Consider the following 24252-nt stretch of genomic DNA (forward strand, 5'->3'; position numbering starts at 1 on the left):
AAAAGGAAGGATGAAAAGGATGAAGTAAATACAAGAATCAAAAAAGGCCAAGGTGAACCCAGTACTGTTCCCTCTAAGGAAAAAGCTTTTACATCGAGTGCTATAAGGGCCAATCGCTCAATAAGCAGTGATTAAGCCCCTACTGGGTCTGAGTACAAGAAGCAGCATGGCACAGAGGCTAGATGACAGCCTGTCTGAGCAAAAAAAGGGGTGCAAGTCCCAGCTCGACAGTCCCTGCTCTCAAAGAGCTTTCATCCATCATGACAGAAGAATCTTACCTACTCAGAGACAAGTCCACTCAGGACTTGTTTTATAGAATCACACAATTGATAGAAAGGGATTTCTGGAGAACTGGGGGTAACAGAAGTGAGAGTGATGCTTCAACTGAGCCTTGGAGGGAAATATGGGTCCCAAGAGTTCATACTGAAGAGGGGAAACCTGACAGGCTTCAGGTCCGGTCTGTGCCCAGGTAGAGCTAGAGATGGAATGGAGCATACCAAGAGGCCAATGCGGATAGAATTTAGAGTAAGAAGAGTCAAGTGAAAGTCTCCTCAAGACTCTAGAGCAACTCTCCAATTCAGCAGCACTCACACAGAATAACAGCAAGTGGGTGAGGCATACCCAGTGTCTCCAATAGGTTACATGGCTGAATGCAAGCCCACAGAACTGATTTATCTGAGCATCTCTCTTAGGCAGATACTATAAACTGGCCAGAACTGAACTGAAAGAGTGCAGGATTATTCAGGAAATTGGTGGAATTCTTTTAATGACTCCAAGGTCTATCTACTTAATACTAAGATTCTTCCAGTAATACTATCTGGCTGAGATACCCAGAATACCACTGTTCCTGAAGTCTTCAAGTCCCATATCCCCCAATAAATGTTTAAACAACATGAACAGATAGTTCTCAAAACAAAAAATAATGCCAGTTATCAATAACCATTCAAAAGAATGCTCCAAATTACTAATAAGAAAAATGCAATTTAAAATAACAAAGGTTTCATCTCCTACCCACCAGAATGTCAAAGACAACAAAGATAAAAATGACAAGAAATTATTGAAGAGATGCAAGAAGTTAGACATTGGAATGCACTTTTTGGGGAAACTATTAATTACTCCAGTTGCTTTGTAAAACAAGTTAGAACTGTATTAGAGGAGTCATTAAACTCTACATAGCTTTATCCACAAATGCCACTATTAGAAAAAAACTCCAAAAATGTCAAAAACTGAGGAGAAAATCCACTGAATAAGACATTTATGGTAGCATTTTTTGTGTTAAAAAAAAAAAACTTGAAACTAGACACTCATCAATCAAAAAATAGCTAAAGAAATTGTGGCATATGAGTATTACAGAATATCATTACATATAAGAAACAAAATACATGAAGACTTCAAAAACAACTTGGAAAAATCTGTAGGAACTGACACAGAATAAAGTAAACAGAACCAAGACAACAATGTACACAATGACCACAACAAAGTGAAGAAAAACAACTCTGAAAGACTTCAAAACTCTGATCAATCCAATGGCCAATTTAGGATCCAAAAGAATGACAATGAAAGACACCGGACTCCTCTTGGCAGAGAGGCCTTGGCCTATAGGTACACACTAAGGTGTCAGAAACTTTGGTTTATTTTGTTCAAATAGGTTTCTTATAATTTAAATTCTAAATTTTAACTCCTCAGGAAAAGGAGACATAGGAAAGTGACACTGCATTTAAAAATATGTAAATAGATGGAGGGGGAGGTATAAATAATATTAAAAACAAAAGATATTTTTATATGTTAAAGTTTTTTTTAAACATAAAGAAAACTAAACATTTTTTGAACCCTTACCTTATCTCTCAAACTTAATACTAAGTAGTAGTTCCATGGCAGAAGAGTGGTAAGCGCTAGGCAACTGGGGTTAAGTGACTTACCCAGGGTCACACAGCTAGGAAGTGTCTGAGGTCACATTTGAACTCAGGTCTTCCTGTCTCCAAGCATGGTCCTCTATCCACTGAGTCACCTAGTTGCTCTTCTGAATTTTTTCTAAAAAACTAAAGATAGAGGTCACCCAAAAAGCAAATAAAGTCACATGGTAAGCTTATGTAAGCCATAGCACATTACCAACAAAAAATTATTTAGTAAATGCTAGTCCAAGGAAATGGAAGTAAGTCAGTCAAGTATGAAGAACAAGGGAAAAGTGATAGCCCATGTACTCTCCCTGGTACTTATTCCATGTCTCGAGATCCCCAAAAAGATCTTCCCTCAATGGCTGGTGGACTCCTCTGGAGGGTTCACAAGAGGAAGTAACCAGTGGCCAGACAGGTTAAGAAAGGGTGGCTTAGCTAAATCAGCACCAACTAAAATAGATACTGAGGAGACCACAGCTCCAACTGAAGTAAATATGTTCATTCAAGGAAATCTAGGAACTAAAGTAAGGAAGCAATGGTGGAGACGATCTGGATGAAAGTCACAATCTGGTTTCTGACCACATCATTCAACCTAAACCCCCTCTCCAAAGTGACCAACAATCTCTTAGAGGCCAAATCCAATTATTTTTTCTCCATCCTCAGTCTCCTCTAGGGTTTCAGAACACTCCCTCGTGGTTCTCCACTCACCTATTAGACAATTCCACCTCAGTCTTCTTTGCAGTACCCTCCTGAAGATCCCACTCTCTAACTGGAGGAAAAGTCAAGAGGCCAGTTGTCACTGGATCAAAGAATACATTGTGGGAAAGGGGGAGAGGTGTAAAAGATATAAGAAGCCTGGAAAGAGCAAAGGAAGAGATTATAAAATAGCTTTAAATGCCAAAGGGAAGAGTTCAATAGATTGAATTTGGGGAGTGAGAGCCTGAGGAAGGACAACTCCTAGGCTAGGATAGTATTGCCCTCAACAGTAATAGAGAAACTGGGCGGGGGGTGCGGGGGAAGGGAGCGCAGAGGGGGAGGAGAAGAGGGTGTTGCATTTGAGATGTCTACTAAACATTCAGTTCAAGATGTCTAAAAGAAAGCTGGAGATAGAAGACTAGAAATCAGCAGAATAGGTATATTCTGGACAGGATAGGTATAACTGAGACTCATCAGCACAGAGATGGTCACTCCAGTCATGGAATCTAATGGGATTCTCAAGTAAAGTATCCTAGAGAGAGAAGAAGGCCCAGGACAGAACTCCAAGGGACACATATGGTTAGAGGAGACAAGAGGAGAACTAAGAGGTGTGTGTCAGGAAAAACCTAGAGAAAAGAGTAACAAAGAAGAGAGTGATCAACAGTGTCAAAGGTTAAAAGTTGTGGATGAGAACAGAGAAAAGGCTATTGGATCTGGCAACTACCAAATCATTAATATCTTTAGAGAGAACAGTTTTATCTATCGACAAAAAGAGTAAAGAATTTGGGAAACAGGTCATAAAACTCTATATATAGAGGCATTATATGGTATAGTACAGGGAGCTTCAAGACATCTGCTGGAGCTCCCAGCCATAACAGAGGACATCACAACTTCCTGATCTGCCTTCTTGGTAATTTCATCCTTCAAAAGTTGAAGGAATTGGGAGGCAGAGGCAAGATGGTAAAGAAGGAATAAGACTCCTCCTGATTTCTCCCAAATTACCGTCCAAGCAACTTTATAGAACTCCTCAAAGCAAATTATGGAGTGGCAGAACCCACAAAAAAGATGAGGTGAAACAATGTTTTGGCCAGAGATGACTCAGAAGGTCAGCATGAAGTCTATCATACTAGGGAGGGAATGAAGAGCACCATCTTGGCTCCCACCTGGGAAACCCAGTTCAGGCTTTGGAGAATGGCTGAATCAGCAGCATCAGCTTCTAGAGCTCTCAGCCACAAACTGATAGAAGAGTAAGACAAATGAACTGGTCAGAAGGAAATTACAGGGGTCCTTTTGCTGGCTTTAGGTGTCCTGTATTGCAGTCCCAGGGTGAGAAGGAACAACAGTTTACCAGTACTTGCAGCTACAGTGGAGCAAGAGATCCTGATCACAGGGTCAATGTGTAAAAGAGTGCTTATGTTCCTTCACAAACCAAAGCATAGGCCAGAAGAATATTAAACACACCTCTCCTTAGAACAAACCATCTTGGAAGAACTGAAAAACTTATATATCCCCTGAGCTAACTCTGAAAGCAGCTGCACAAAGAACCTGAAGCTTGGGACAGTACTCCCTTCAACAAAGGAAAAGAACTCAACTTTAACAGTTTTTTCTTTTATTTTAGTTTTGAGGTTTGTTTGTTTGTTTTTCAGTTAAAAGTCAAGAAAAGCCGGGAAAAAGAGCAAACAAAAAAGGAAACTCACCATAAGATAGAGAAGACCAAAGTACAAACTCAGAAAGACAACAAATCAATACTGCTACATCCAAAGCCTCAAAGAAAAATGTGAATTGGTCTCAAATCCAAAAAGAATTCCTGGAGGATCTCAAAAAGTTGAAAAAGAGGGGCAGAAGGAAAAATGGGAAAAGGAATGAGTGAGGTAGGGAAATCATGAAAAAAGAGATCACAGCTTGTTAAAGGAGGTACAAAAAATATTGAAGAAAATTATACTTTTAAAAACAGAACAGGTCAAATGGTAAAAGAAGCAAAAAATCCACTTGAGAGAAAAATTTCTTACAAAGCAGAATTGGCCACATGGAAAAAGATATATAAAAATCCACTGAAGAGAACAATTCCTTGAAAAGGAGAATTGACCAAATAGAAAAGGAAGTATAAGAGCTTGCTAAAGAAAAGAATTTCTGAAAAACAGAATTGGGCAAGTGGAAGCTCCATGAAACATCAAGAAATAATCCAAGTCAAAAAATGAAAAAATAGAAGAAAATATGAAATACCTCATTGGAAAAACAGTTGACCTGGAAAATAGATATAGATTTAATCTAGGTATTATTGAACTAACTGAAAGCCATGATCATAAAAAGAGCCTAGACATCATCTTTCAAGAAATTATCAAGGAAAATTCTATTCCTTGATATTCTGGATATTCAAGAACCAGAGGGTAAAATAGAAACTGAAAGAAATTACCTATCCCTTTCTTTAAAAGATCCCAAAATGAAAACACCCAGAAATATTATAGCCTAATTCCAGAACTCCCAAGTCAAGGAGAAAATAATGCAAGTAGCCAGAAAGAAACAATTCAAATATGATGGAGTCAGGATAACTTTAGTAGCATCTACATTAAAGGACTGGAATGCCTGGAATATGATGATTCAGAGAGCAAAGGAGATAGGATTAAAACCAAGAATCACCTCCTCATCAAAACTGAGTATAAATCAAGTAAAAAAAATGGGTTATTCAACAAAAATAGAGTACTTTCAAGGATTCCTGAAAAAAGACCACTGAAAAAAGACCAGATCTGAATACAAAAGTTGACTCTGAAATACAAGACCCAAGAGAAACATAAAAAGGAAATCAGGAAAGAGAAATTATAAGAGATTCAATAAGATTCATTGTTTACATCCCTACATGAGAAGATGATACCACTCCTAAGAACTTTATTATTATTAGGGCTGTTAGAAGGAGTATACATAGACAGAGAGGGTAAGGGTGTGAATTGAAAATGACAGGATGATATCTAAAAAAAAAATAAAACTAAGAGATGAGAAAAAGTATGCACTTGAAGAAGGGTTAAGGGAGAGGTAGGATTGGTTAATCTCACACAAAAGAAGCATGAAAGAGATTTTACAGTAGAGGGAGAGATGGAGGGAAAGGGGAGAGGAGTGTTTGAACCTTACTCTCATCAGAACTAGCTCAAAGACAGAAGAACATACATACTCAGTTGGGTATAGAAATCTATCTTACCCTGCAGCAAAGTAGGAGGGGAAAGGGATGGGGGGGGGGTGCAATAGATGGGATGATAAACTAGAGTAGGATCATGGAACTTCTGCTCAGAAACCTAAAGTTTCTGGATGGCTCAGTGGATTGAGAGCTAGGACTAGAAATGGAAGGTCCTAGGTTCAAATCTTGCCTCAGATACTTCCCAACCGTGTGACCCTTGGGCAAATCACTTAACCCCCATTGCCTAGCCCTTATCACCCTTCTCCCTTGGAACCAATACACAGTATTGATTCCAAAACAAAAGGTAAGGGTTTTAGAAAGAAAGAAATAAAATAAAAAAATATTTTAAATTGTTTTTACAAATAATTGGGGTGTTAAATTAAAATGTTCTTAAAAGTTGGAGGAATCAAAAAGGAGAAATACAAGGTTGGGTCTGATACTTGCTAACAAGAGGAAACTAAGTGCTGTAGTAGAAATGGGAACTTGTGAGAAGTTATCCCTCGAATTAAGAATTTGGGGAAGCAAAACAGGGAGGTCTGACACACATTCTTGATTTTTTTTTAATAACCTTTACTTTCATTAAGTACTGGTTCCAAGGAAGAAGAGTAATAACTTCCCTGGAACACATGGCTAGGAAGTATCAGAGGCCAAATTTGAACCCAGATCCAGTCTCCAGGACCAACTTTCTATCCTCTGAGCCAATTAGCTACCTTCTAGATACCCTTAATTTAGAATGAAAAACATGATGAATCAAGAAAATTTAATTTTTATTAAAAAAAAGTAGTAAGTTGTCTAGAGACTAAGGTGAATTTGTAGGGTAGTCATCAACAAATTTATATCTTAAGATCTAAGCATAGACAAAAACAAGCTTGGCCTCAAAGAAGACACAAGAGAAAAATCCTTTCAAAAGTCCTCTCCAGAAGCTGGGGTGGGTCAAAGGTATGGAACTTGACACAGACAGTCTGACTGGGGAGGGTCTGATCAGTTTTGTTCAATTTTTTTAACTTCTTTCTCCTTAAAAAAAAAATTTTTTTTTTGAGGGATGGCTGCCTGAAACAAACAATCAAAACCAAATGTATCACCAAAAGCCTGCAAGGTTTCCTAGTGAATGAGCCATGCCACACTAAAGGCTCATTTTCCCTTTTTTTTTTATAGGGTAAAATAGATTGCTATGAATATAACTGGATTAGATTTTAGTAAAGTATTAGATAAAGTACCTTGTGCTATTCTTGGGGAAAAGAGAGAGAAATGTTCTAGTTTGATATTAGTTAGCTAGATTTGGAACTGGTTGATGGCTGGAATAATCCTTAATGGCTCTCAGGTACCAAATGGATGACCAAAGTCTTGGAGGTCCAGTTTTTTCAATGCCTAGCACAGAATCTGGCACACAGTAAGTGCTTAATCAATGTTTAACTGAAGTATGCAAGTGTAGGCTTTTTCTTCTTTAAGGAACCTACCTAAATTTGGACCAATATGCAATTCACACAATAGATTACAGATGCAAACAGAAAACTCTGGAACTAAGAACACAAACACTTCTTCATACTCAATTCAATTCTGCCAGCATGAGAGCCTCATGGACTAGTTCAAGAGACAAATGTCTCAATCACACAGCAGGAAGTAGAGCTGGGTCCTCGACTTCAGTCAGCTCTCTTTCCAGTGTAAGCTCTAACAGTGTGGGGCTCAGGTCTCTCCAGCACAGTAATTTGTTCATATGAGGCACCCAATAACAACCACAAATGTTAAATCAATGTCTCCAAGGACCACAGGAAATAACTCCAAACAAATAGAATCAATAGAGTTTAGTGAAAAGAAAGTGGAAAGTGGCTTGAAGCTTTGGGCTCTGGTCCTGACAGATCCAACTGGACTGTGGGACCTAGGGCAAGTCATATTCCTCTTGTGCCTAAGTCTTCTCATTTGAAAAATGGCCACATTCCCTACCCTTTGACCCAGGATCCCACTGCTAGACATATGCCCCAAAGACCAAAAGTCAGGTGCCTTATACCATAATTCACATGGAAACAACAAAGCAAAGCCTGAATAATATGAGTGACCAGGTTTGGCCCCCAAGAAAAAAAATAAGAAAATGCCCCTCCATCTGTTCTCTGCAGAGGAATGAAATGCTGCATGCAGGCAAACACTGGAAGACTCCACTATGGGCTGTTTGGGCTTTCTTTTCCTCTTTCAAATTTTTTGTAACTAGGTATTTATTTTACATTGTAAAACCAAGAGTCACTTTTTGAAAGTATGTAAAAAGAACAGCTAAGTGGTATGGTGGACAGAGTGTCAGACCTGGAATCAGGAAAACTCCTCTTCAGACACTTACTAGCTGTGTGACGCTGGTCACCTCACCTGGTTCACCTCAGTTTCCTCATCTGTAAAATGAGCTAAAGAAGGAAACATACAACCATGCCAGAATTTCTGCCAAAAAAACCCCAACAGGGTTACAAAGAGTCAGACATGACTGAAATTAAAAGAAAAATAGAAGCCTGCTTTCATGCAGGCCACCTGTTCTAGCAGGGCTGCTGCAAAGAGGGCCCTCTTCAAGCTGGAGAGGACCAGGAACTCTCAGTGGAGCTTCTAGCATTCTTCCGTTCAGAATTCTTCACTTCACGGTTTTGTCCCTAGGCCTAAGAGTGGACATTTAAATTGAATTTCATTTGCAAACGGTTTTGTATTCATAGTGAAGTTGGTAACGTGGGTATTATCCCATTTTACAAAAGAGGAAATTGAGGCTCAAAAATGTTTATGTAGTGCTCAGGGTTGTGTGGGAGTCTCGGGACACCCCAAAGATGGAAGGCTGAATCTGGGGAACAGCAACTAGGCTAGCATGACATGAACAGAATGTGGGAAGTGTGGAAAGGAAACTAGGAAAAGTTCTGGACTTTCTGCCACTGTGTTGGAACAAGCAACAGTGGGAATATTAGAGAGAGAAGAAATTGACAAAACTGATAGTTGGTGGGGGAAGGGGCAACTGGGAGTGGCAGTTGGTCTTGTGACTTGAGCACTTCCTTCCTGGCATTGGAAGTGGGAGGGGCTTTGGCTTCCCAGTCTGGATAGGGTGCTTCTATTTTCTTCAACCCAAAGAGACAGGCCCAACCAGATCTGAAAACCAGAACTTTTCTTGTTGCTTGCTGTCTACTGCTATGATTTTGAATTTAAGAAAACTAGCACAGATATAGTATAGACAGGAATAAGAGAAACCCCCCACCAGACTGTGAGGTCTGGCCTCAGCTCCAAAGCTGAGAAAGACTCCAACCTTATTCAGGGACATCCCTTTTCCCTGATACCTCTCCAATCCAAACTGGTTATTAAAATTTATCTTATTTGAATACCGCAGTCAGATAAGTGGACTATCTTTTCTGGGCATAGAGGAAGCTGAACCTCAGTTCAATTCAGTCATCCAATTACAAATGTTCCTTATCAGACCCCTGCTGGGCAACCAAATTTTGGGGAAAGGCTCCTTCAGGAGGGTCCATATTTACCTGCTCTGGGGCAACTTCGGCAGCAATACAGCAAGAAGACATCCCCACAGGCTATCATAAGTGGCTCATTTCTTGGACACCCCATTTTGTTCAAAAATATAGCCTCTCGGCAGGGGGAATCTCTCTCCTTTGCCTCACCAGCAGCCATATTCCCTCTCTCCCTTCAACTCCTCCATTCCCTGCTACAAACCTCCCGTATCCCCTGTTTTTTCAATCCCTCCATCTTTCCCTATAAATATTACAGAAGGAAAGTCAAGGCAGATGGAGCCTGCGGCTCCTGGGAGATGCCAAGCCAAGCAGCAGAATTCTCTTTTGCTTCAGAGCAATAGGGAGCTGGGGAAAGATCTTGAGTAAGGAAGGGCCATGGTCTAATGTGTTCAGGAGATTACTGTGGTAGCAGTGGAGAAAAGGAAGCAGAGGTTGGAAGCTATTGAGACAGTGCCAGCCTAAACAAGAAGCAGAGAACAGTGATGAATGTGAAGTCACTGGGGAGATGTAAATAAGAGATTTGGTCACTTGTTGGATATGAGAAACAAGAAAGTGAGTCAAAGACTATAAACCCAGTGACCAAAAGGATAGCAGTGCCCCAAAGGAAATGAAATAAATCTAGGGAAGGAGGATGATCTCTGTATCTGTAGAATTTAAGATACTCCAGGATAATTCACTGATTAAAATTGATTTTAAAATCACACTTTTCATATTCAAGATCACTCTTGATTAGAGAAATGCAAATTAAAACAACTCTGAGGTACCACCTCATATCTATCAGATTGGCCAATATGGAAGTAAAGGAAAATGATAAATGCTGGAGGGTGGCAAAATTGGGACACCAATGCATTGTTGGTGGAGTTATGAACTGATCCAACCATCCTGGAGGGCAATAAAACTGTGTAAACCCTTTTCTCTGGTAATACCACTACTGGATCTGTATCCCAAAAAGATAATAAAAAGGGGGAAAGGATCTACTTGTACAAAAATATTTATATCAGTTCTTTTTGTAGTGGCAAAAAATTGGAAATTGAGGGATGTCCATTCATTACTGAATGGCTGAACAAATTACAGTACATGTTGCTTATAGAATAGGCTAAAAGAAATGATAAGGCAAGATGCTTTCAAAAAAAAGCTGGAAAGATCTGCAGGAACTGATGCAGAGTGAAATAGGCAGAACCAGAAGAACATTGTACACAGTAACAGTAATACTGGATGATGATTATGAGAAAACTTGGTTACTCTCAGCAATGCAATAACCTAGGACAATCCTGAAAGATTTATTTAGAGGAATGTTTTCCACCACCAGAGAAAGAACTGTTGGAGTCATCTTTCAAGTGAATGAATTTTTGGTTTTATGGGGTTTGGGGTTTATAGGAGTTTGTTCTTACAATGACCAATATGGAAGTGTGTTTTGCGTGACAATAAAAGTAAAATTAAAAATAAAATAAAATCCCACGTTTCCTGCAACAGTAACTCAATAAAAATATTTGTTTAAGTAGGTCCTTTCTTTTCTTGTTTTTTTTTTAAACAATTATCTTCTATCTTAGTATTAATTGTAAGACAGAAAGCACACTAAGGGCTAGGTAATGGGGGTTAAGTGACTTGTCCAGTCATATATCTGGGAAGTATCTAAGGCTAGATTTGAACCCAGGACCTTTCAATTCCAGGTCTGGTGTTCTATCATCCACTATGCTACCCAGATGTACCTAAACAGGTTCTTTTCAAGGCCTAAAAAATAAGGTTTTCTTCGTACATAGCCAACACCATTTCTCAGTTTTCAGAGGAGCTCTCCTGTTTGCAAATGAGCACATATATGGATGTTTGTCTATATGTATAGACAGGAATATTAAAAGTTATATGCATGCACTGTCCCTAACGGATGACTGCCCAGCTCCTACTTAAAATTCTTCAGTTATGAGAAACTCATTCCCTCCCCAGTAAGCCTATTCCATCAGTAACCAGCATTATTTCTAAGTTCTTCCCTATCCTCAGCACCATCTGCTTCCAACCGCTCTCTCTATTGGTCCACACCAACATTCCAACTGGAACTATAAGACAGAGAGAGATCTGCTCAGAACTTCTCTTCCTCCTAACATTCCCCCTTCAGCTCACCAGCCAACATTCTCCTGTCTTTACTCCTATCCATCTGATACATCCTTCCCAGGCACAAACCAGCCCAGCCCAGCCCAGCCCTTCCAGGGAGTTCCTCTGGAAGCAGATTCACCTTCATCTTCAGGCCTCTCTTCTTACATGTCTCCATTGCCTTTCATGAACTAGAATCTTCCTTTTTCCCTAAGGCATCCACATTTCTGGAAGCTCATTCTACTGCTAGCCACTCCTCCCTATTTCAAGGCTCGGAGACGGGATCGGCATCCTCCCTCTCTACATTCCACAGTCACTTCTATGAGTGCCATAGGCTATTGCCCACTTCTCGTCCTTTGAGATTCCCACAGACCTCCCAAACCCTCTTCCCCCCTTCTCTATGACTTGGGCATCTGACTCACAATCTTCCTTTCACCCAGACCTGCCCTCATCATCGCTCTCCCTCTCCTCCTATGTCCATCTCTCCCCACAGTCCTCACAGCTGAGTGTTCACCCTCACACCACACTCCACTCCAAGATTCTCAGCTTCCTCCATCAATCAAACATTTAAGTGTTGTCTGGGTGCCTGACACACAAAATCCAGACAACCTCTGCTGTTACCTGCAGAAGAAGGTAGTATGATGTCTACAAGCCAGGAGACACAAAGCAATAGGAGGAAACTTCACAGAGAAAGGAACATGGATAACTGGGGGACGGGGACCAGGACCAGGACCAGCCGACCCCTGAAAGAAGCTCAGGATCCTGGAAGCTGAGTGGAGAAGGACAGAGGGCAAGCCAGCCAAAGGCCCAGTCAGTACAACAGCATCAAATCAAGGTAAAAGCTGGGCTGTCAGGTAGTGGGAAGCAAGAGCAGGTCCTTGAAACTGAAGAGATGATGGAGAAAGGGGAAAAAGAAGAATGAAGTCAGGCTAACAAGGTAAGTGCAAGGCAGAGAGTTTTATATTTTAGCCTGGAGGTCAGGAAGACCTGGGTTCAAATCCTACCTGGCTTGCATAACAATGGGCAACTCAGTCAACTGTTGTCTGCCTTAATTTCCTCATCTTTAAAATGGGAACAATTATAGCCCCTACTTTCCAGGGGGCTATAATTGTTCCCATTTTTCATGTGAGAACCTCCCAGGTTATGGTGAAGATAAAATGAGCGTAAAGTGCTTTGCAAACCTTAAAGTGCTTTATCAATGCTAGTTGTCATTCTTATTCATTTGTATTTATTAGGTGCCTACTATATGCCAACAGTCTAGGTGAGAGGAAGTGAGGGCCATGTTACCTATCAGAGGAGCAGGTTTCAGAGATGATCTGACCAGAATCTCCACTCTCATTCCCTTCTTCCTCACTGACCAATTCTTCTTCTTCCATTTGACAGTTGGTCTGTCATTTCCCCTGAATTCTCTGCTCTAATCTGGCTTCCTTCCTTGCCTAGTCTTGACCCTAGGATTTGAAGAATTCCCTCTTCCCCACCACCATCCTGCTAAACTGCCATCCTGGTCAGTTGCCCTGAGTCACCCGCATACTCAGAAGGTTCTTAAAGTCACAGTATGGTTGGTGCAGTGGGTACAGTATCAGAAAGATTCATGTTCCTGAGTTCAAGTCCAGTCTCAGACACCTCTGGATGACTTCAGGCAAATCCTTTAACCTTGCTTATCTCAGTTTCTTCATCTGTCTCAAAAAAAGCTAGAAAAGGAAATGGCAAACCACTCTAGTATCTTTGCCAAGAAAACCCCAAATGAGATATGGCCCAGCTCTGTAACTTCAGTGGCCTCCTTTCTCTACTTCAGCTGCACAAGAGGATCATCACTCATTTGGCCATTCCTCCAACCCACAGCCAAACTTCCTGCCTCCTCTCCTCAAGCATGGCTCCCCAGAGAATCCAGGTGAGGATGTGCCAGAAAGAAAGCAAAGCCCCTAGACAAGCCACGGCCAAGGCCCACACTGAGATGAAGAGGGTCTCCTGCAAAAGAGTTCATTTGCACCAATGCAGTCCAGCTGGTCAGGCACTGTCCTCAGGGAAAACAAGATACAAGCAAGAAGCTGCTGGTATGAATGGGAAGAGAGGGTTCAAGTTTTCCTGAAGCCTCACACACTTATCAGCCAGCTCTTCCCTCTTAGACTCCTTTTCCTCGTCTGGCAAACACAAATCACATCTTGTTCTGGTCCCCCTGATCCCTGCCAGCCCTTCTAGTCAGTATAGTTAAGTAAGTTTGGGCAAAAACAAGTAAAATTGCAAAGAAGGAAAGGGGGCATAATCTGCAAAGTACTGTTTGTATATAGTGACCTATGCACATGCACATGCACATATTTGTTTATTTTTTGTCTCCCCCATTAAATTATGAGGATGAGGATTGTCTTTTGCCTTTTTTGTATTCCTGGAGCTTAAATAAGACAGTGCCTGGCACATAAAGGTTTATGGACTGATTAAGACATTGACCATTAGTTTCAATTAGCCGCCCTATGCAAAGGACTCCCAAGTCAAATAGCCTACCCTCAGCCTCCACTCAGAGGCCCAGGCTCTTCTTTCTTTCTTTCCACTTGCACCTGCCCCTTAAACTCACTATTAGTCCAAGGCTGAAATCATCTCCCCCACCCCCAAGAACAATGCCCCTGTGTCTATACAAAGGCTCCAAACTCTCTGGCTGCCTCCTGAATTACCCCACTTGTCAATGAGTAGCCCACTTTGGCTGACTTGACTTGGCCAAGAAGTCTCAAAATTCTCCTTTCCATTCTTTCTCCCACTGCAATTCACAAGCATTTACTAAGCACCGCGCCTGCTACTATTTTTGAGGCTGGATTCAAGAAAGGGCCAGCCAAAAAGAGAGCAGACACCTACCTCCCAGCTGGCATGAATTCACCAATTAGCACCAAGGTACTATCAATAAGCCTCCATTTCCCATTTTTTCCTCAAGCAAATCAAGAATGGTTGTCAAATTTTGCCTTGACAAAATCATGCTATATACCAAGTCTAAGGCGTGATGCACTGCTCTTAGCCCTCAAACCTCAGCCACAGAGAACTGTGCAGAAATGTCATTACATACTATGCTTTTTATTCAGGCCCTTTTGTTATAAAATCCACACACGGGCTAAGGAGGATTGATGACCTGCTTGGACCACAGAGGAGGAAGCCCTCTCCTCCACTAGGTCTCAGGTTCCGGATTGTCAGCTTCCAACTTGCTGCCACAAATGGAGTCAAGTTTCACGACAACTCCAGGAGGCCTTCCCTTTGACAGAACTAGATGATGCTAAGCAAACAAATATCCCAGTTCAAAGGTCAGAGACAGATTGGGCCTGAGATTTCATTCCTAAAGGAAACTCCAGTGAGAAAATTCCCTCTCCCAAAGCAGGGAGGTACCTTCTCTGCCACATACAAGCTTAGAGAGTTGCTGGACCCCTTCAAGATGAAGTCACCTACCCAAGATCACATGGCCAATACACATCAGATGTGGGCCTTGAACCCTGCCTTTATGGTTACAACTAGAAATCATAGGAAAATGGGAATATCTGCAGAAGCAAACTATCATCCCAATATCACCAAGCAAAAATGAATTGTCACCAGCATCAAATACTTCCATTGAGGATTACTGGAATGTATTTCTCACAACAAAGTTCTAAGTCAGACATTTTGTTATAAAATATATATAATATATAAAAATTACCAGAAATATTTAAAACTAACCAAAATAGTACAAATATGCCAGGAAAAAAATGTTCATCTGAACTGAATCTTAACAGTAGGGCATTTTTGCTGCTGCATACAGACAGTATGGAGAAAAATCCAACAATTTATCTCAAGTGTAGCTTTTACTGTGAACCTTCTCATTCCCATTCTCTGAGGCTCTCTCCCTAGCCAGCCTAACAGGCTCCTTGCTCCTCACTGCCCTCGTCCATGGAGACCCACTCCATTTTGATTTATTGGCCTATCCAGCTAGAGATCTGGCAGCTTCCAGGTCATCTTCCCTCTTCTTAAGCTCAAGGGCACACAGGGTCTTCCTCCATTTCTCAAACACTCCAGCCTCCTCTCCATCTTAGCCTAGTTCTTAGCCCTAGTTCTATTAGCCTCAAACAAGCAAATTCCTCTTCTCCCTTCCTCACTTTCCTCACTCTCTTCTTTGTCTTTTATCCCAGCCAGTCTTTCCTGCTTTCCTGCCTGAGTTCAGGCCTAACTTTCCTCCCTTCACAGCCAGGACTCCATCCAACCCAATTCAGCTATCAGGCATTTATGAATTGCCCACCATGTTAAAGGACCCTGTACTTGTCACTTTCTAACGTTTTCTAATGAGGGGACACAGTGCCAAACTGCATGGCCCCATCGTTTGGGAAGGAACCAGAGTCAACTAACTGGCTCGCTGTCCCCATCCCCTCTAGTGCACAGGCTGCTGAACCCCTGGAGGCAGACAGACAAGATTCTGATGGGGTCCATAACAAATGATGCTGTTGACTGCTGACTCCCCATGGCCTTGGTCCCTTTGGCACTGCCCTGACTAATTCTCCTACCACATAATCTTTTTTCCTCAAGCTAGCTATACTCTGTCCTGGGCACAGATACGTATAACACACACACACAAAAAGCAGGGCCAATACAAGGTACGATGATTGCTCCAAAGGAGAAAAGGCAACACATCCATTTCTCCCCCCAAAATTCGGTGAAGACACAGGGGTAAATGTGTGAATAAGCCTTTTAAAAAAAAACCCTTACCGTCTGTCTTAGAATCAATACTATCAATTCCAAGGCAGAAGAGAGGGAGGGGCTAGGTGACAGGAGTTAAGTGGCTTGCCCAGGGTCACACAGTGAGGAAGTGTCTGAAGCCAGACCTGAACCCAGGACAGCCTGTCTCCAGGCCTGACTTTCTGTCCACTAAGTCACTTAGTTGTCCCTGGAAATAAGCTTTGAGAAATTCAGAGGAAAGGCATTTCACACAATCATTACAGCTGGCAAAGCCTTTAAAGATCATTTGGTCCAGGGATTCTCAACTCTTTGTGCATCCTTTGGTAATCTGGGAGTTTTTAAATGCATGAAATAAAATTTAAAAAATTCAAAGGAAATTAATTACAATGAAATAGTTATGAAAAAAAATGTTTTCGTTAATTCACCTCAGGTAAAAAACCCCAAAGCTAGTGTGTATAATTGAAAATGTTACCCCCCCCAAAAAAAACCCCTACATTTCCTGGGAGCCCACTGACTTCCTGTAGTTACATACTTCCTGTAGCCAGGGGATAAATTCAGTGGGCATTCAGGCTCTGGCCTCTTTTTGGCTTCCTGTCTTGGTGGTGGTAAGCATGGGGGTTTTGAACAGACTGATTAGCCATGGGCACATGGTTTTTATTTTGTATCCCTTTTATTCCTTTATTTCCAATGATCATTAATAAATCTTTTTAATGTAATATTTTATCATTGATTATTAATTTTAATTTTTACATAGCCCAACTCTCCCTCCCATTTTACAACTGAGTGAAACAAGCAATTTAAGTCACTTATCCAGAATCATGTAAGAAATGAGTAGCTGACTAGGACTACATGTCAAGACTTCGGATTCCCAGCTGGCATCACTATATGAACTACCTTTCCCAAATTCACTTTCCTCCAGGGGAATCTGAACCCAAGCTTATTAAATGGAATATTCAATCTTCTCAAAATTTATCCTGAAATCTAAGCTATCCAAAACAAGTTTCCTTTTTAGACATGCACAGGAAGAAATCATCATGGTAAAACTAATTTCCAAGTCAAGAATTTATTAAGTACTTACTAAGTACCAAGCAGGGAGCTAGATGGCCCGGTGGATAGAGCACCAAGTCAGGAAGACTTGAGTTTAAATCCACTCTTAGACACTTACTAGCTGTGTGAACCTGGGCAAGTCACTTAACCTCTGTTTGCCTTAATCCATCTGAAAAGGAAATTGCAAACCCCTCCAGCATCTTTGCCAAGATCAACAATACTGCTTTCCACGGGTCAAAAAGAGTGGAATGTCACTGAACAAACAACATACAGATGTCATGGGCTTAGAATCAAATAGACTCATCTTCCTGAATTCAAATCTGGCTTCAGATTACAGTTAAGTTACTTATCCAGGATCATGTAAGAACTGAGTAGCTGTGCTGAAACTGAAAGTTGTCTCCAGATTCCCAGTTGATATCACTGCCACTACACTACATACTATTGTGTGGCCCTTAGCAAGTCACCTAACCCTGTTTGGCTCAGTTTCCTCATCTGAAAAATAAGCTGGAGAAGGAAATGGTCAACCACTCCAGTATCTCTGCCAAGAAAACCCAAATGGGGTCATGAAGAGTCAGACATGACCGAAATCCCTGAACAACCACAAAGGTGCCAAGCCAAGTACTGTTAAGACCTTGGAATAGGAAGAAGGGGGAGTCCTAACCCCTTACCCAACTCCTCTGCGACTGAGGAGAGACAACCACATGCAAATCAAAATGTTCAGACATGCCAGAGACAGGATCAACTGTACTTAATCAACAGAGGGAAAGCACTGAAATTAAAGAAGATGGGAAGAGGTTTCTTGGGAAGGTAGGATTTTCAATGGGACTTGAAGGAAACCAGAGAAACCAGAAGGTAGAGATGAAGAGGGAAAGAATTCTAGATATGGGAGGGCTGCCAGTGAAAATGCCCCGAGACGGGAGATGAAGGGTCTTATTCCAGAAACAGTGGGGCTGGTCACAGATTGTGGAGTTGTAAGACTAAAAAAAAGTGGGGGCTGCACAAATGTTGCAGAGAAAATATTCCTAAGTGGAATAGGAAATCATGTCTTCACTTTCACAAATCAGTATATGAAAGCCCCAAAGCACTATAACCTGCGGGACCCCCTTCGAGCTCTGAATCCTTTGAACCCTTAACAACCTGAATGCATTATTCCAGCTCCATCAGACATGCCTGGCCAAGAAAAGGACACTGACAGGCCCTTCACCCGCCCAACATGGCGCCACCACGGCTGGTCCCTCCTTGGATTTGCTGTTAGAACCCCCACTCTCTCTTCCCGGGCATCTGGCCTAATGGGGCTAGGGGGCTCATGGTCGGGTCCAGGATGGGGAAGAGCCCTACACACACCCCCTATGACCCACCCCCACCTGCACGATCTGGGCTCTGAGCTCTCTTCTGGCTCCTCCTCCAGGCCCGGGCTCCTCTTCCTAGCTGCCCGACCCAGAATCAGAGCCTTCGCCTCCCAGGGCCTCAGTTTCCCCATTTACACAGGGCGACAAGAAGGAACCACGTGCTCCTCACCACTTCACAAGGTCGGGGAGGGAGTGCGCATGAGCGGCGTGCAGCACCTCCCCACCTACATGCCCCCCCGTGCGCATGCGCAGAAGGTCCAAGACCCGCGCGCCCTCCCCAGGGCAGGATGGGATGGGATGGTGGGGGAGACAGGACGCAGGGCGCGTGCCCCTCGACGGCGGGGTCGGGGGCGCCAGATGTGAAGGGAAACGCCCCCTGCGCGCCGACCGCGGCAGCAGGAGCAAGACTCGGCGGCCTGGAGCGAGGCCAGAGATAGGCGCGGCCGGACAGTAATCCCACGGCCCCGGTGGCCCCGGCACCCTCCCCGCGGAGGCCGTGCTCCGGCCGGGCTGGAGGGGGGGGGGGGGTCACTCACCGCTGATCCGGCTCTGGCCGCCCCTCAGGCTCCAGGTTGCTAAGGAGGATCCACTTCCGGGTCGCGGGCTGAGCCGCTACGGGCTGCGGCGTGGGCCAAAAAAGGCCTGGGGGCGAAGTGCGCGCAGGGAAACTGAGGTCCACCGTGCCCGCCGCTGGGCCCCAAGATGGACTTTCCTAGAGGTAGCGCTTGCTCTTTTTAGAGGTAGGCGCGGGGAATCCCGAGGGGAGCGGCGCGGCGCAGCGAGGAGTGGTATACACTAGGCACCTTCTACCACTGCATTGGGCAGGTGGAAAGGGCGCGAGCATTTATTGGGCGCCTGCTGCGTGCAAAGCTTTAGGCAGTATAAATCCCGTATCTGCTGCACGAGGAACAGAGGTGCTTGCTTCGAGCTCTACCAGTTCTATCCACAGGATCTTAACCTCAAGGACCCTTGGCCAGGGACTCCCTGCATCCCGGTTTGGCTCACTACGGTGGGTCTGTACATAATAAAACTGGACCCCCAAAACGCCGGGAACCCCCCTGTTTCTCTAATGTCCTTCCAGAATGGCCAAGGCCCAGGAGCCGCCGACACTGGCCAGGGAAGAACCAGCTGCACCTCCCTCACTTGGGGGGTCAGTGAAAATAAAACTGCCTGTGGCCTGCCTGCAGGAAAGCAATTTAATCCAGATTTATAGAATGAGGGGCTCTGGGTTTGGACCTGGGTTCAAATCCCAGCTTCTTGATAGGGGCACCTAGAGAACAGAAGTGGATTCAGGAGGTCCTGGGTTCAAATTTGACCTCAATAGCAATGTGACTGTGGGCAGGTCACCTAAACCTATTGGTTAGCTCTTGCCCACTGGGTTACCAAGACACAGAAGGTGAGGGCTTTAAAATAACCACAATCACCAGCATTTGGCTAATGTGTGTTCTTTGGCAATGTGCTTTACAAACATGTCTCATTTAAGCTACCCAGTGAGTTAGGTGCTATTATCATCCCCAGTTGACAGATGAGGAAACCGAGTCTCAGAATGATTGATCCACACAGCTAGTAAATGACTGAGGCAGGAATTAAACTCGGGTTTTCTTTGCCCTGAATCCAATAGCCCTTATCTATTGCCCAGGACACATCCTAGCTGCCAGGATGCCATGGCCTGGCCTAGGGCAAATCACAGAGCCTCTGGGGAGACCACAGAACCCAGCAGCAGAACCAGAGACATTTATCTCTACGGCATTGCATTGCCTGGAATTTAAATACATTCAAACAAACATTCAGAAAAGGGATAAGATGCACACTTGTCTGAATTTCACAAAAAGCCACTCCTCATTGCAGGCAGATAGTGCTAGGTTTAATTCCTTTAAACAAAAACCACAAGGCTTTTAAAGAGATAGGAAATCCTTTTAAAAAATAATAATAAACCCCAAAGGGCATCAAGAATCAATTTTGCATAGCAGAGAGAAAACTCAGGTTGTCATCACTGACTAGAAGACCCTAGGCAAATCCCGGAGTAAACAGTCCAAGTCTCCAAACAGTGACTTATCCCCACGGGTGACTTTCTGCTAGACATTGCCTACACGTGGACCAAAGAAAGCCCTTTCACCCAGCATCCCATCTCAGTGGCTGCATGAGGAAGGACTCGCCCAGACCAAGCATCACCACCATCGTCTCTGCTCTTAACTGAGTGAAATTGGATAGCAAAGCCTCAAAGCAAGCAGACTCTCCTTCCCCCCCCCCCCCCAAAGCTTGGCTTCTAAGTGAATACCAAAGAATAAAGGGTCCTGGAGGGAACTTTCTTTCCTTTTGTGGAAATGATGAGGAACTTCAGGCCTGGGGAAAGGAAACTGCCTCCCCCAAAGTCACAGGGAGAGTTAAACACCAGAAGCAGGATTCTTTTTGACTGAGAGGCAGGGCTCAGTACCTTTCCAGGGTTAATTCTAAACAATTTACTATAAATGCATAAAGAGAAGCGAGAAGCAGTCTCACCTCCTGTCCCAGGTCCAGAGAACTCTAAGATGGTTCGGGAAGAGGACAATCAGAGGAGCCTTGTGCCAAAACTATGGAGTGTGAAGCTTTTAAACCCAACATAGGAGATGTGCTCAAACATGTCCCAGGAGGACTGTAGGAAGCACCTCCTCCCAAATGAACTTCCTGGACAGACAAAACAAGAACTGAAATTCCCTTTGTGGGGAGGGCCTGGCTAAGGTAGGTCAGACAACCTGTAAGCCCTGGGCCAATTGGATCCCCTGAGCTAGGTCATAGATCTCAAAATGCTAGGGACCTTCGAAGCAGTTAAACCAAACTCTACCTCCCCATTTTTCACATGGGCAAACCAAAATTAAGGAAGGTTGTGATTTCCCCAGGACTGTTGGGTGACCCTGGGCAAATCATTTAACCATATTTACCTCAACTCCTCATTGGTCAAATGAACTGGAGAAGGAAATGGCAAACCACTTTGGTTTCTTTGACAAGACTCCAAATGGGGTCCCAAAAAGTCACACATGACTGAACAACACAGAGGTAACTAGAAGCAAGATTTGAATCTACATCCTCTGACCCCAGTGCCAGCCAGTCCTCTATGGGTTCACCCTGCCTCGTTTCTTGTACTTGACTTTGCAAAAAATTGCTGGAAGATGAAAGGAGTTTGGGGAGAGAACCATACACAAATGGAGCCTCACCTATCTGGAGTTAGGTTTTAGTGTGTCCATAGCTAGGAATGTATAGAAAGAACCATGGCAGAGATTTGGGAGAAGAGTAAGAATCTGCCACCACACAGAAACCCAGAAGGAAAAACACAAGACAAAGATAAGAAGGGATCCAGGCTTCCAGAGAGAGAACAGCTGACAGAAAACCACCCACCAGGAAAGCCAGCAGAGCCCCCATGAGGAGCCACCAGGCCCAGAGCCAGAATTCCCCACATTTCCTGGAGAGAGGCCAATTCATCCCATAGGCCTGAGAAGCAAAGAAGCTGAAGGCCCATCAATTGCTGGTACCATGAGTTATGTGGATGGTACTGATTTCTCAGAAAAGGGTTACTATTAAAGGAGAATAATTGCCCTGACTATAGGTTTGGGTCCCAAGGCATCCCAAGACATCAGGTTGAATAAAACTTATCCTGTCTTTAATATATCTCATTAGTTTTGAGCCACTTCAAGGGAACTGAGGACTCTTCCCAAGTCAACTTCCCAGAGGAAACCCTGCCTGAAGGTACAGGCCAAAGGAGCCCTTCTGAATGGAATATTTGGTTCAGAACCTACAGTTAAGAGCTTGGATGACCTAGGACCTGGGGCAGTCAACCAAGTAAGCATGGATTAAGGACCTACTATATGCCAGGCACTGAGGGCATCCTGACCCTTTGGAGCACTGCCTTTATACAACCTTCTCTGATCACATCTCCTATCTCCAAGTCCTTGGATAAGCTGTCCTCCATTTCTGGAAAATTGTACCTCTCAGAATCCCTAACTTCCTTCCAAGTATAGTGACAGGATCACTTTCTAAAGGAAGCCTCTTCTGATCCCTCCCTGAAAAGTTTTATACATATATGTTACCCCACCCTCTCAGCTTTGGAACTCCAAAGGGGCAGCTACTATTTTCTTTCATTGTAAGAGATGTCTTGTGGGTGGCTATCCTCCTGATAGTAGCTCATGAGCCCCCACTGGTATCCTTCTCCTTAAAAATCATTTCTTTAGCAAAAAACATTTATTCCAATAAAATAGCAAAAATAGTAGAGGTAAAACATTTTTCCCCAACACCAGGAGAATGTTATTCAGTTCATTTTTTTTCAGTCTTGCCCGACTCTTTGTGACTATTTGGAATTTTCTTGGCAAAGAAAATGGAGCAATTTGCCATTTCCAGCTCTACAGAGGTAATTCTACAGAGGAAACTGAGGCCAATAGGGCAAAATGGCTTGTCCAAGCTCACACAACTAGTCAGTGTCTGAGGCCACATTTGAACTCGGTTCTTACTGATTCTTCACCAGGAAAATACTTCTTACAAATATATATAAACTCCAGGTGTGGGAACAGAGTAGAAATGAATTTAAACTACAATAATAAAGAAGCAACAGGTAAGGAAATACATCTGACCATTCGTGACCAGATGCTTGTCTTCTCTAGGACATATTCACAGAGTTCATTTTGAGGAATAGTCTTGGTGATGGAGGAGTCTTTGGCTGCTCTATGAATGACTTCCACCTTTTACCACCTTCCCTTTTGTTGGGTTTCTGTTGTGCTCTCTTCTGTCAGCTAGGCCAACAACCAAAAGCGAATATTTAGTGTCTTTCTACCTGTTCTCTCCTCTGGCTCTGAAGTTTAGCCCCAGGTAGGAGGTAAGAGAGGCCCTGCCTCTTTTGACATCCTTCTTGCTTCAGGGCCAGTTCCCTCATCCAGGATTCTTCCTTAGCTAATGGTGATCAGCCCCCAATCAGCCAGTTAGACTTCCCACATTCCAATTGGGGTCTTAGGGCCATGAGAGCAGCCTGGCCTTATTTTCTTGGCCGCCACTTCTTACACAGTTGAGCTATTTAATCCTCACCCTAATGAGCAGAATGTTGATTTTTCATGTGAAGGCCATCCCTTTGTATTTCTGTATCTGTGTTTTTACATCTCTGGCCTTTCAGCATTGCTCAAGTCTCATGTAGACATATTATTACATCTATACTTTGCATTTGGTTTCCTAGCAACATGCCCTATCTCCAAAGGACTCCAAGTCCCATGAGGGCATGGACATGTTCAATTTTTGTCTTTGTGTTCCCAGTTCCTGGCACATAGTAGGTGATTAAAAAATGCTCACACACACACACACACCTCCCTCTTCCTTTTTGGTTCCACCTGCACCAGCTCCAGCTCCAATCTCTTATTTCTGCCTTTATTTTGTAGGGAAGCATTGCATGCTATGTTATTTTCTAAGTATGTATTCAGTGTCTACTATGCCCAGCACTGTGACCCACATTTGATGGGATAACAAAGGAGTAGTGAGTAGATTCTGCCCCAGGCCACAAGAGGTTATAATCCTTCATGCATAGAAAAGTAAAAAGCAGAGCTGAACTAGGGTAAGTAAAAGTAAGTAAATCCTTAGATTGTTGATTGAAAACTGGGAGGGATCTTAATAATCGTCTAGCCCAGTGATGGCAAACCTAAGGCATGGGTGCCAAAGATGACACACAGAGCAATCTCTGTGGTCACTTGGCTACCCTCCCCCTCACCACTGTACCTGACAACATTTTTTCACATCACCCACCAATGAGAACACTTGGGGGAAGGGGTGGGGAGGTGGCTCACAGGCAGCAGAGATGGAGGGGAGGGGAGTACTCAGCTCCCCCCCTTACTCTCTGAGGACATTCCTCACTTCAC

At 43.3% G+C, this 24252-nt stretch overlaps 1 protein-coding gene across 5 annotated transcripts in view; it reads right to left on the bottom strand.

Moving 5' to 3' along the window:
* DIS3L2 (DIS3 like 3'-5' exoribonuclease 2) overlaps positions 1 to 21013 on the bottom strand; it is a 384538-nt gene extending 363525 nt beyond the window's left edge. The window contains exon 1 of one of the 5 annotated variants that reach the window (XM_056819939.1): positions 20888 to 21013. The gene's annotated coding sequence lies outside the window, so the exon portion shown is untranslated. Of the gene's footprint in view, positions 1 to 1919; positions 1939 to 18403; positions 18547 to 18924; positions 19048 to 20887 lie in introns of those variants that run through there. The other 4 variants (XM_056819938.1, XM_056819942.1, XM_056819940.1 and 1 more) reach the window with 4 other exon arrangements.
* Between the last annotated feature and the right edge of the window lie 3239 nt (positions 21014 to 24252).

Source organism: Monodelphis domestica, chromosome 2, assembly GCF_027887165.1.
Source record: "Monodelphis domestica isolate mMonDom1 chromosome 2, mMonDom1.pri, whole genome shotgun sequence".
In the NCBI taxonomy this organism is placed as follows: domain Eukaryota; kingdom Metazoa; phylum Chordata; class Mammalia; order Didelphimorphia; family Didelphidae; genus Monodelphis; species Monodelphis domestica.